Source organism: Strongylocentrotus purpuratus, unplaced genomic scaffold (genome assembly GCF_000002235.5).
Source record: "Strongylocentrotus purpuratus isolate Spur 01 unplaced genomic scaffold, Spur_5.0 spur5_scaffold_4, whole genome shotgun sequence".
NCBI lineage: Eukaryota > Metazoa > Echinodermata > Echinoidea > Camarodonta > Strongylocentrotidae > Strongylocentrotus > Strongylocentrotus purpuratus.
The window spans coordinates 24,004,747-24,019,153 of record NW_022145610.1 but is presented as its reverse complement, the minus strand read 5'-3'; positions in this window follow the sequence as shown (position 1 = coordinate 24,019,153).

Genomic DNA, 14,407 nt, shown 5'->3' with positions numbered 1-14,407 from the left:
AGTGACTGTGTTTCTATTGCATTTGATACATTGGATGCGGGGACATGGCATATTGAATCTGTTTGTATAATTGCATTTAATAGCTGATGACTTGATACATTGGATGTGGGGACATGACTTCTTGAAAGTGTATTGTATTTGATACAGCTGATGACTTGATGCATTGGATGTGGTGACATGGCATATTGAATGTATTTGTATTGCATTTAATAGCTGATGACTTGCTACATTGGATGTAGGGACATGGCACATTGATTGTGTTTTGATTGCATTTCATATGTGATGAGTTGGTACATTGAATGTGGGGACATGGCATATTGAATGTCTTTATATTGCTTTTGATAGCTGATGACTTGATACATATGATGTGGGGACATGGCATATTGAATGTGTTTGTATTTAATTTGATAGCTGATGTCTTGGTAAATTGGATATGGGGACATGGCACAGTGATCGTGTTTGTATTGCATCCGATTAGGTAGTGACTTGGTAGATTGAATGTGGGGACACGACTATGTATTTAATTGCTGACGACTCGGTACATTGGATGTGGGGGAACTGTGGGTACATCAATAGTGATTTTGCGAATAGAATGTGGGGTCATGTCTTATGTGTGTTTCCCTATATATCCATATCTATTGTTTATCTATTGTTTATCTATTGCATTCTCCCATTACAATCTTTTTTTAAATAACACTCTTAATATAGCTTTTACATTTTTTTCGATACAAATAGTATTAGTTTAAAATTATGCTAGTTGGTGATATCTCACTTCCCTGTATAAAATCCAAATTCCCACTTTGGAGGTTGTGTATGTATGTGTGTGTGTGTTCGTGTAGAGAGGAGGTATGTACTTGGGGTGGTTGTACTCCCTCCTCCTCCCCCAATCCACCACTGGACATGAGGGTGTGTGTAAGTGGAGGAGAAGCGTGTTAACCCTATTTAGCCCGGGCTATTTTGAAACTGCATAGCCCGGGGGGGGGGGGGCTTCTCAGGCCCCCCCCCCATGATCTCGGCCGTGAAACGCCCGATCGCCGCGAAAATTTGCATACATGTCAAGTGAAGTGTATAGAATACTATGGTAATTTCAATTTTTTTGAAAAATTCACTCATTTGCATATTTATGGTAATTTATGCAAATAAGGTCATTAAATTCACATTTTTGCCCATAAATCAGACATTATTCATATTTAAGCATTCTTTCTCACTACATATATTTGTTAGACCATTTGGAATAATAATACAACACAAAAATTTGAAAAACCAGGGTTATTCCTTATGTTATCTATTGTTTTGATAATTTCTTATGTATTTCTTTGTTTTTTTAACTTATGTATTTTATTGTTTTTGTTGTTTTATTTCATTTCCAACTATAATTCAACTATTTTGACCCCAAAATAAACACCTAAAATCTAAACAAGACCAAATAACCAATGTTTTACCTCTTTATTTAAAAAATGAGATTTCCATATGTTTTGTACACAAATCACAAAAATGAGCGATTTTCGGGCTGACATGCGAAGACAAAAGGACACGTGACTTTGTAATGGTAGGTCCGATTTTCGAAAAATTTCTTTCAAAAGTTGCGCAAGACTCGAAAGAAAAAAGTCACAAAATTTCAGTGCAAGATTTTCTTGCGTTAAAAAATTATCGCGAAAAATGTCGAGGGGGGGGGGGCTTCTCAAGCCCCCCCCCCCCCCGGGCTAAATAGGGTTAATGGTGTAACCACTGATGATGCCTGGAACTTAAAAGGTCCAGGTAAAAAAAGACTTTTAAGTAGGATTCTGAGTCACTTTATCACTTGGCTGCCGGCCTAGCTTTTCTTGTCTATTTTTGTCTAGCTCTCTCTCCTTAATTCTTTCTCAGCCCCCCCCCCCCCCCATTAATACCTTATTTCATTCAGGTACACGTGTTCAGAAGAGATTTTCAGCATCGCCACTGTGCTTTTGGTCATCAATAGCCGTTTTCTACCGACCTAAAGATAGTCCACGCCGATAACGCTAGGGTGAACTTCTTTACTCCAAGCGGTGATCATATCACATTATGCTCAATGTCTACAACCAGGTTAGAGAATGATATGCTTCTCCATTCTTATAATGTTAAGAACAACCATATAAATATGAAAAGGTGGTTCAAAGGTTAAAGGCCAAAGGTCACTGTACATTGAAATCACAGATTAGTCCATGAAATGGAGTGAATACTGGGGTGATTGTAAACAAAATCTGAAAATGTGTGTGGTGAGAGTGTATTCCCAAGGAATGATGCAGACCACATTCATTTTGTTATTTATAATGAATGAAAGAAATTACAAAAAAATCTGGATCATTCTTGCACGGAAAATGATATCAAAAATACTTTCTCAATTTTTGTTTATGTTCACCTTATTTTTTGTATGTACCATGTGTTGCAGTACTTTGGTTATCGAATTTGTGAATGAATCATTTATACAGTCAAGTGAATTTGAGTTTTGTATGCACAATCGTTAGGAGATGAATTTAAATTTCTGACTCATAAGGTCAAAGGTCAGTGCTCAAAAACCTTGATTTACCACGAAAAAATCATGGTTATCGCGACAGAACATTTGGTCTGATTTTGTATACTTAAAATTATGTCCAAGAGTACCGAGTAACAGAGAGGCGAATTGTACTATACTAGGGGTTAATTAAGGTCAAATTGTTAAAGGTAATAGAAGTAAGAAAACATACATTAACTGTGCTCAGTTCCAATTTATTGATAGTGATATAAACAAATCAGCTAATTATTACGTGTGATACAAGTAGTGATGCAAATATGACATGTTTTTCAGAAAGTTATTGATTGTTTATTTAAAATTCTAATGAATTGTACCAAATAGTACTTCGTTTCTTAGTACACACTTATATGTTATCCCCATTAAACGTGGAGCAAATGTGTCGATCATAATATATACACAAACACACTGACAAAAATGAATTATAAGGATTTTTTTGAACCTGCTCATATTGGGCGACCTCTAGATGATTGTTGACCTTGCCAAAGTACTCAGGTGGGTCAAGGTTCACAAGGTCATCGGGTGCCGTAAGAGGTGACCTGACCATTTGCTACAGCGACAGTTGCTCCGAGCTTTATTTTGCCAAAGATTTAGAGTTGGCGTAACGGTAACAATATTGGGATTCACCGGAGCATGTATCATACAGCTGCCATAGGAAATATCACCTAATTGATGAAACCATTAAAAGCGATAAAAGCATTTGCTAATCATCTATAAGAAATTAAGAATGATATTTAATTATAACACATTCATTCTACATATTCAAAAATACTTAGACAGCTCTTCTGTTGTTAAGATTTGCACAGTAATAATTTTTTTTCAAAGAACTAAGTATTTCTTTATTGCAACCAAAACTTGGGGTACAATTTCAAATACAAATAAAATCACAAACAGATATATAACAATGGTAGAAATAATGTACACAAGTTTTACAAACAGTAGAATCTGATATATTAAGATACAAACAACAATGTGCTACAATCATTTCATTACATATTATCAAATAAATTAATGATAGCTCATGAGTACAACATTTCATAATTGTATTTTACATCTAAAGTAATTAGGGTAGGTTTGTCTATAAATTGAGAAGTTTATAATGAAATTGATAATGATAATGGATAGAAAAGAAATCACAGGTCACCACCATTACATAGATTCAGAATGGAGTTGTGAATGATGGTAGGGTGTATCGTCTGTTGAGAGACAGAAGGGCGTTAACTCATATTCAGTCCATAGACCCAACACCCTCCCACCTCTCAACAGACGATATGTCATATCAAGCGTATTGAAATCAATTAATAAAATTAACAAACTGAGCCTAGAGTATAGGGTATGAATTTGGATCTGGACCCCGTTGCACAAAAACTTACCATTGACGGTAACTTTGACATCAATGGTAACTACCATGAAAACCTTGATTTTGATTGGCTGTTAAGCCCTGTTTACCATTGATGGCAAAATAACCATCAATGGTAAGTTTTATGCAACGAAGCCCAGGTATACAAGTAATAGTACTTAAGGGAAGTGAAAACTTTAGGAAATATTCTACATATACATTCTTTACATTCCACAACTTAGTCTAAAAACGCACTTTATTACATTTCCACTACCTAGTATAGTTGTAGGCATTATTATGACAAATTTAAACATACTTGGTAAAACATTGATGCTACAAAATATTTTTAAATGGCTTAACAACTCTTATATCGTTAAAATATGTAAATATTTACAATCTTCACCATTTGTACAGTTTTCTGTGTACCACTATTATGCCTCCTTTATCACATGAAGTAGTTGTACCATTAAACCCATAATACATGTATTTAGCAACACATTCATTCTCCAAATTCAAAAGACTTTCAAATACCTCTTCAGTTAATTAAACATTCAGAATTCATGATTTACAGTTTATTTCACAATTCACAAAAAGACAGAAATGAAAATTTGACAAGTTACTTGAGAATGTGACATATTAAATCTTACATCTAAAAGTATTCATCAAAGCCCTAGTTCAACCAGTCCACATTTCATTCTTGAGTTACAAAAAATCAAAAAACATCAAATTTACAAGAGGTAATAATAAATTTAGTTGATAACTGTACATTAAAGCCATAATAAAAATGATGTACAGTTACAAATTGCAGCAGCTTTAATTTACATTTATCACTATCCATATGACATTCTAAATTTGTACATTTAACATGTATATCTGTCAATCATTATCATTTCTCTTTTTCAGGACTTGTTTATATTTATTTACCTTCATAAAAGTGTCAGTTACCCTTAATTCCTCTTTGTCTTTTCTTAATATAGAGAAAACCTCTTCGTAAAAGCAGGCTAAATACACTGAATTCCTACTTTTGCCTTATTTCTTAGAGAATATAGATCCTTATTTTTTCTTCTAAAGTTTGGTAGGTATGTGCATGTAGCACTTTGCCTCCATTACAAATTCATTGCTATTTTTTTAATTCAAAGCCTTGCAAGCAAGATTTTTGACTGTACCGGTGACAGAACCTGACAAATCTGCCAAACTTTTATTTAATACACACCTGGATGACAAAAATGACATGCATTGGTGAGAACCCTGCAAATATTTTTACTTGAGTCTTCAACTTTCCTTCCTTGACAAATGTAGGCTTGTAAGTACCTGCCTCTACAGGCAACACTAAAATATTATTTGGTCATTTACTGGTATGTGTGAAACCGAGAATAAAGAAATATAAAGAGATGCTTGGTAGTTGGTACTACAAAATTGAAGAATAGCAACTAATACAGACATACTGAATCTTTTCGTCTTGCACTCATCATAAGTAAATAGCAAGAATGACCAGATAGCCCAGATCTGAAAATAGAAACAGAAGCTATTAGAAAGCGGGCAAAAAATAACAGGCTATGACTGGGTGCCAGGAATCATAAGAAAGTGACGTAATTAATGCCAGCCGGCAGCCGTTTAATGGAAATGGGCGGCAGCAAAGAAAAAAAGTCATATCGCAAGTGCAATTTTCCTTGTTATCTGGTCATATATCCAAGCTGTAGTAGGGGTATCATCTTGATAGAATCATCTGATGTACTGCAAAAGTTGATGTTATGGGTAACGTAAGGGACAAAATACCTTGGGCTTTAATACACATAAAGGACAAGGGAACTGTGAACATGGATTGTAGAGGCACACATATTGACTGTTACACATGTAGCTCTCAGCCCTTTGCCGGTAATCAAATTTGCTAATATTATTTTGGAGGTTTTTAATGTTTGTTGGATGACAATTAGTTTGCCTTGTTGTGAATGGTAACGGTCGAGTTAAACAGGAATGACACTATTGATCACCCTGTTGGCTCCCATGCTCTTTTCAAACTGGGCCCAGAAGAGTTCCTGGCCATCTTCATCCTCCGTCCACAGCATGTAAGGTTTGTTCTTACTCAGGAACAACCGGACCAGGTACGGAAGGTCATCATCATCAATGTCCGCAAGGAAAATCAGTATGACCTTGTCCAGTCTGGTTTCATTGAGGTGCTCTAGGGCTATGCGCAGCTTGGTCAGAAACCAGGCTTCATCCACAGAGTTGTTGCTTATTAAGAGGACAGTCTTGAAGCTGTTCTCAACGACGTAGTGGAGAGCTGGGAGGTAGAACATCTCGATGTTGAGGTTGTTATCGCCGAAGGCCACTTTCTGGAGATGTGGAAACCTCTCCTGCAGGACTGGCTTGATGATCTGGTCCACCCATTCCTGGTCATCCTCATCCTACATCAGGTTGAGCTGGTACTCGTAGTCCTGAGCATCAAAGTCTTGGTTGATTTCCTCGTAGCCAAAGATTGCTAGTTTTAGGAGGAAGAGCTTGTAGTTGAGCCACCAACGTTTTCGATATGCCACCAAGCACAGGATGGCTACCAGAACAACGGAGCAGGACACACCTGTGATGATGAGGATATTAATGCCACAGTATTGATCAGGATGGAATGAAAGGATTGGCGATTGCACCATGTCTTTGATGGAAGAGAGTGAGCAAAGTGTGTCATCAGGATGGATGAGTTCGACATTGCCTGAACGTAGCCACTCCACAAACCAACGCAAGTCGCATGTACAGGAGAAAGGGTTTCCGGATGCGTATAAACTCATCGTCTTGTTTGTAGGAAACACTGTTCCAGGTTCTATTGTGATGATTCTGTTGCGTTCCATGTACAGGTGATGCAGAGATGGGGTTCTATTGAATAGAGTCTTGGGAATGGAATCAAGTTTGTTATTGGTTATGTAGAGGACTCCAAGCCTGTGCTGACTTTGAAGTAAATCTCCAGAAATTGTCGAGATCTCATTGTCACGAAGATCCAAACTTGTGAGAGAAACCAGACTGTCAAAAACACTGGGAATTAGGACTTTAATAGCTGACTGAGATAGGAGTAGTATTTCAAGTCTCTTTAGGGGGTTGAAAGTTCCTGGTTTTAACATATCTAGGTGATTCCCTCTTAAGTCCAGCCTGACCAACGATCTAAGTCCCCAAAATATTGATTTAGAGGTCATGTTATCAAACAAATCTGTGCTCATCAAATCATTTTTATGCATAGCCAGTTTCACAAGAGATGTAGTATTTGTAAATTGGAGTTTTGAATGAATTGTCATCTCTGCGAATGATAAATCTAATATGCAAAGAGTATCAAGGTAACGGAAAGCTCCATTGATGAATTGGTAAGGTTCATTGGTAAGGTATAGCTCTTTGAGGTTCTTCAGCTTCGTGAAGGCATTTGGAGAATAATCATGTTGAATATTATTGTGAGAAATGTTCAGTATTTTGAGATTAGGGAAACCCCATAGAAGATACTTCTTGATCTGTGTGAATTTGTTGAAAGAAAGATCCAGATATTCTAGGGAAGGAAATATTATGGTGGTGCCTTTCTCGATGTCAATGATATTGTTACGAGCTAGGTCTAGGTGATTTAGAGAGGACAGATTAGATAATATACCAATGGACCAGCTTGCAATTTTATTTCCAACAAGCATCAATCGCTGTAACATTTTATTGCAGAAGAACATGTCGAAAGGTAAGGATGTTAAGCGATTATAGGATAGATCTAATTTAATCAGCTGGTCTAGTCCACACAAAGTCTTGTTTGATAAAATATATATGTGATTCTGCTGAAGTATCAAAATACTTGTCTGATTCAAACCCCAAAACGCAAGATCTGGGAAGGAGCTAAGCTTGTTGGTTTTGAGATTTATGAGACATATCTTGGGAGAACCATCAAGATGGCTATGAGTTTGGTTCAGTGGAATTATATGCTGTATTTTGCATGCTGACAAATCCAGTGCATCAATTTCATTGTTTGCTAGAATAGAAGAGATATGAAATTCCTGAAAAGTATTCTTTGAAAGAGTCAACTTGTTGACTTTATTCAAAGCTGAAAAAGCATTTGATGGAAGATTTGTTAATGCATTGTTGTCAAGATATAGTCGTATCGATGGACAGTTCTGAAGGGGTGTGAAGTCTAAGGGTTTTATGAAGGAGATGTTATTGTTGGTCAGATCAAACAGAGTGATATTATCAGACCAAGGCAAGGCGTCTGTTGGAATAGAACTAAGCTTGTTGCTACCGAGATGGAGCACTGAGAGAAGTCTATTTGAACTAAGTAAACCTGCTGGAAGAGACATTAGGTGGTTTCTCTTTAGGATTAATTGTTTGAGATTACCCAAATGCCCAAAGGCACCGTCTTCTATCACCGAGAGTTGATTTCTTCCGATTGCAAGTGTGATGATGTCTGGAAGATAGGTGAAAGACTCATTGTACAGGGTTGTTATCAGATTGATGGAGAGATCAAGTACTGTTGTGTTGCGTGGAAGATCCTGCGGAACCGACCGAAGACCCAGATGAGTACAGATAGCTGTGGTACCGAGGCTGGTATTCGTGAGCTGGCATCCACTGGGGGAGACAGAGCTCCAATTTCCATCATTTCCCGCTATGTCATTCCCAGGCAATGCTCCAGAAAGCAAGGATAAAACACATGCAATCCACAAGTAGAGAGGAATCCTTGAGGTAGAACAAGTCATCCTTGACTTGAACATTGTGATCTCTTGGATGTCACTGCTGCAGAAGAAATTCCCTTGGAGATTTGGAAAGTCTCACTAACCAAAATATCTCTTCCGCTCCCTTCACAACAGTGAAATATTCCTGTCAATTGTTCACCTTATGGCCAGTATGTTTCTGTAAATGAGTGATTTGCACAAGATAACGTACCGTAGAAAGACTTTAATATCTTTGGGGCCCCTACTGCAGATGACGTACCGTTCAAGATTTTGAATATCTCACTTTCTTGAAATGAGAATATTCATCTCCCAGATTGTCCAGTATCCAGATATTGATGACTGAACCAAATCAAGCCAAAATGAGTAAATGTAAATATATCAAAAAGTTAACGATCAACCCAAAGAGAAGCTGTTCAATAGTGTTAGGGCTATATCTGACCTTGTGTTCTGTTTCACTTCTTTTCATTCACTTAAAATTAATTTTCCTACCTCTTGAAATACGTAATGATTGTGGTCTTTCTTGGAGGAAGTGTTGATATAAACATAAATTTTTCTTTTGTTAACAAAAAAGGAGTATGTAATATTGGCTGCCCCACGATGTTTCACTTTCGTAATCCAAAATGCTTAAGCCAATAACACCTGCATTTTAAGGGATAGTTGAGTGCTTTTTTCAATTATGGTAAATTATTTATGTGAAAATATTCCTATAAATTACTTCAAATATGTCAATTTAAAAATGATTTATCTTTAGTACAATGTCGTAAATCAACAGACGTTTCACAATTACAACCCATACTTAACTCTGTGCAATTCTGGTCACTATCAAACAATATGTCACTCAATCCTTTAGAGTGTTTTACCCTGCAGGTTACTTTTATGAAAAAATCCTGCTTCTCCTGAAGTTCTTTCCATTAATTACTCTACTATATGCAATGTACAAACTAACATTTGTGTTGGTATTTTATACAGGAAACCCTCCTGCCCAGGTTCATTTTTACCATCCTTCAAGGGAATATTGCGAAAGTAATGTTATTGTCAAACAATATCGTTTTGCTGGGTGATATCAACTGTAATATGAGAAATGATAATACAATGTCTAAACATATTAAGGATATTTGTCGTATTTGCCAGCTTAATCAGTTAATCAATGAGCCTACATGAGTTACACCTCATAGTAGTACACTCATTGATCTAATACTTACCTCAAATTCTATTGCTAACTTGAAGTCTGGTGTGATGTCCATTGGTTTTTTAGTGACCACTGTTTAATATTTCTTGTCGTAAAAGGCAAAAACCCAATGCTTCATTCGAAAATATGTTAATTTTGATCTTTTCGAAACTTTAACGAAAGCAAATTTTAAGAGGACTTGAGAAATCAAAATTGGGCTGACTTTAATGAAGAAAATGTTGAAGTTGATAAAATGTGGTCTCATATCAAATCTGTGTTTACAATATTTAGTGATAAATATGCACCTTTTATTTCTGTCAGAAGAAAACGAAATGGGGTGCCTTGGATTACAGATGAATATATTACGTTGGCACGTGACCGTGATTACTATACTAAGAAAAGGTATAAAAAGACGAAGTGTGATTTTAGCTGTGAAAAGTTCAAGTATTATAGAAACAAAGCAAATAACCTAAACAACAATCTTGGAAAAGAGTATTACCAAAACGAGTTTTTGGGGTTTTGAGGATTTTGAAAAGACTCTTGCCTTCAAGGCAAAAAGAGGTTAACAACACAATCTTAATTGATGATGAAATACTAACTGACAAAGTAAAGGTGGCAAGTTTACTAAATGAAACTGAGTAATGTGAGTTCAAATCTACAAACTGGTTCATTTCCTAGCATAGTGGATGGCAATTTCAATTCTTTACAAACTTTATTTCAAACCGATTGTTCTTTAGAATTTCAAGAAATTAAATCAGAATTTGTTAGAAATGAACTACGCAATATTGATTGTAAAAAGGCTATAGGAAGGTCTACATCCCAAGTTACTAAAATTATCTGCAGATATCATTGCAAAACCACTCACTATATTATTTAATCAATCATTAAAAGCTTCATGATTTCCATTTAATTTCAAGGTTGCAAAAATCACTCTAATACACAAGGGAGGTACGTTTAGTGTTGATAATTTCAGACCCATTTCAATACTACCCTCTTTGTCAAAAATTCTAGAGAAAGCCGTACATAAACAATTGTATTCTTACCTTAACCAAAATAATTTATAATCAGAACGTCAGTCTTGATTTAGACTACTTCATTCCACAATTACATGTCTTACCGAATTTACTGATTACCTTCTTGATAATATGATTTCGGTTCAGATTACTGGAACTATATTTTACAATCTTAGGAAATCGTTTGACGTTGTTCCACATAAAATAAAACTTGATAAACTAATTTTCTATGGCATAAGTAACAAGCTGTATGAATGGTTTAAATCTTACTTAATTGGTAGACAAAATTGTTTTACAATAACCAATCTTTGTAGTGAGTATTTAACTGTTAAATATGGGGTGCCACAAGGGTCAATTCGTGGCCCCTTGATTTTTCGTCTGTATATTAATATCAATAATTAAAAATTTTATAATAATTCCAATATATCACTCTATGCTGACGATACTGTCATTTTTAATAATTCTAATAATTTTTCTGAAGTACAAGAAAATTTACAGAATGACTTTGATTGAATATGTAAGTGGTTTGATATAACTAAAATGAATATACAACCTCAGAAAAAACTTTGGTACTTTCCATTGGATCAAAAAGAAAGGTGGAGAACAATCGTCTCTCAATTAAATTAATTGGTAAAACTTACAGTGTGTCGAAACAATAAAATACCTATAGGAGTTTTACTTGACTCACAATTGACGTGGTCTGAACATATATAAGTACTAAAAATCGTTCTATTGGATGTGTTCGTCGTATAAAACGCCTAATACCCCCACAAAACTTTTGTAAACCTCTTGTACCCTCTAAATTGGCAATCGGTCGAACAAAGATTAAAATATCACTACTGTTTGTTAGTTTTAAAAATTATAAATGTCATGGCCCCAACTTATTTAAAATCACTTATCGATTATCGCACCTTCAACTACTGTACCCGCTATTCATTGAATTCTCTTCTTGACATCCCATAACCCAAAACCGAATTCAAAAAAATATAATTTTCGTATAAAGCAAGCACCCTGTTTAACAAACTTTCTTTCTCAATTCAATCAACCAAATCAATTGAAACATTTAAGCGCAGATACCGATTGGCTAAGCATTTATTATAGTATTCAAGTATGTAATTACAAACTCTTGAGGAGAGGAGATTAGCACTTTGTAGAAAATTCGCAAAATCCGTTTCAAATCACTCTATTTGTCAGACCTGGTTACCTCACAAAACACACTAATATACAGTATCTCTTTGCCGTATTCCTATTTATCAGCATTTTTAATTCAAAACAAAAAGGTTTAAAAATAGCCCACTTTCATTTTTAGTTGATATACTCAACAAAAGTTGAAATACTCAACAAAAGATGAAAAAACTTTTTTTAAAAACTTTTTATCGTTATCGCATGTATACTGAGTGCTTGTCCCCCCCCCCAAGTCGGCTGTTTTAAATGTATATACCTAGTTTATTCCTTTTACCATGCTTGATTGACTTTTATGACATAATAGGAAATTTGTAAACAATAACAGCTCATGTTTTTGTTATATTTATGAATTTGGGAGTTCCCCTACATAACAAGAATTGGATTGTACAGCCGTTTTGGGCTGATACAGAGTGACAGAACGAGGTGCAATTTAAGCATTGTCATTGATACTTTTGTCTCAAGGAATTGAACATATTTCGTATATTGATTTTAATGCAGATATTGTAGATTACAAAATTCCGCTATATATATTAATTTAAAACACCATTAGATAAACTGAAATCAGATTGATTAACCTTTGGTTGACCTACAACGATAAGGCACTAAAGCATTCACCACATTTCTTCCTACAGGTACTCATGTACCTCACCTGGGATTAGAGTGGCAATGTAGATTAAATGCCTTGCCAAAGGACAATAGTGATGTGGCAAGGATAAGGAGTTATCATCATCATCAATATTATCATTAACATCATCATCATCATTTTCATCATCTTTTTCTTCATCATCATCAGCATCAGCATAATTTTCATTATCATTATCATTATTATTATCATTATTATAATTATCATCATCAGTATCTTCATTATCATCAGCATCATTATCATTGTTTATCATTATTATTATTATTATCATCATTACCATTATCATCAGTACTACTATTATCATTATTGTTTTTCTCATTGGACAGTGGGTGGAGACTGGTTTTCTCAACTCAATGGTGCTTTGAGAACTTCATCCAGCATCGATCGATGAGACGGGCGCGAGATGTTCGTGATCAGCTCCAGGGACTCATGGAGAGAGTTGAGATGGAGATTGTGAGCTGCGGTATGGATAGCGTTGTTATTAGAAAGGTAGGATAAAAAGACATTCTTATATCAAAGGGAGTCACTCGTCAGTTTCCATGTACAGAAGGCCCTAATTCGCTGACACCAGACTTGGGGGATAAAAATCATGAACGTGTGTACAGGTATTAGGTCTGCACACAGTGAACCCGTAGGCCAATCGAGAAATACCCCTCGTACTTCGATCGGAGATCTCCGGGTGAGTGAAAATTGAGATAATGACTTTACCATGTGCGAGAATGGGTGGAAACAGCACTACGTTACATAAGGCCTGATGGTCATGAAACAGAAGGCTAATTATGGTGGTTGACAGCACCTCTTATTGGGTAAACACCTGAACGGTGTTGAATTCCCCACGAGAGCTAACTACTGAGTGTCTTTAATAGTTGTAATTTGTCCCCCCCTCCCTCCTCCAAGGCAAATTAGAAGATTGCAATGAAATGTACTAGTCTGATTTATAGTGGCAATGAAAAGATGGTGATGATGATGGTGATATAATAACATGTATGATGAAGACGATTTAAATTTCAATTCAATTTCATTTATTTCCACAGATTAATAAAAGACAACATAAATTACAATCAAATATAAAAGCATTAAAAAAAGATGAACCTGCAGAGGGGGTGATCAAAAACCACAAATGTTTATCGGGGATCATCCGCTGCTTAAAATTACAATATTAAAATACAATAATTTGTTTAAAGTAAACAATAAACATACATGCTAATCTATGTGTGGGCTGAGTAGTGGGGTGGAATAAACTCCTTGCAATTCTATGATTTAATGATGATGATGATGAGGAGGAGGAGGAGGAGGTTGGTGGTGAATGATGTTAATGGTGCTAGTGGTAATGATACTAATCATAATGATGATCATGATATTAATGACGATATTAATGATGATGATGATGATATTGATGATGACATTGATGAAGACAATGATTATTATGATGACAATGATGGTGCTGATGATGATAATTTCAATCTTTATAATGAGGAAACATTACTATTGAATGCAATAGTAATACCTATCTTCCCTATCTTTGAATGAATATTCCAGGCAGTAACTGCTGGTTTCTTCTACCATACTGCACGCTTCAGTAAGGGAGGTAACTACAAGACGGTCAAGCACCAACAGACAGTCATGGTTCGTCCAAATAGCGGTCTGTTTGAAGAACAACCTAGGTGGCTCATCTACCATGAACTTGTTTTTACAACCAAGGAGTTCATGAGACAGGTATAACAATTAAGATGTTTTTTCTTCTTTCGTCTATTTTCATTTCTGCTGTGCCTTCTGAAGGTTTCTGGGTGGAAACAAAATGAATGTGAATTTCTTACAACCCTGGGGCCTTTCGCAAGACTATAGGAAATGCA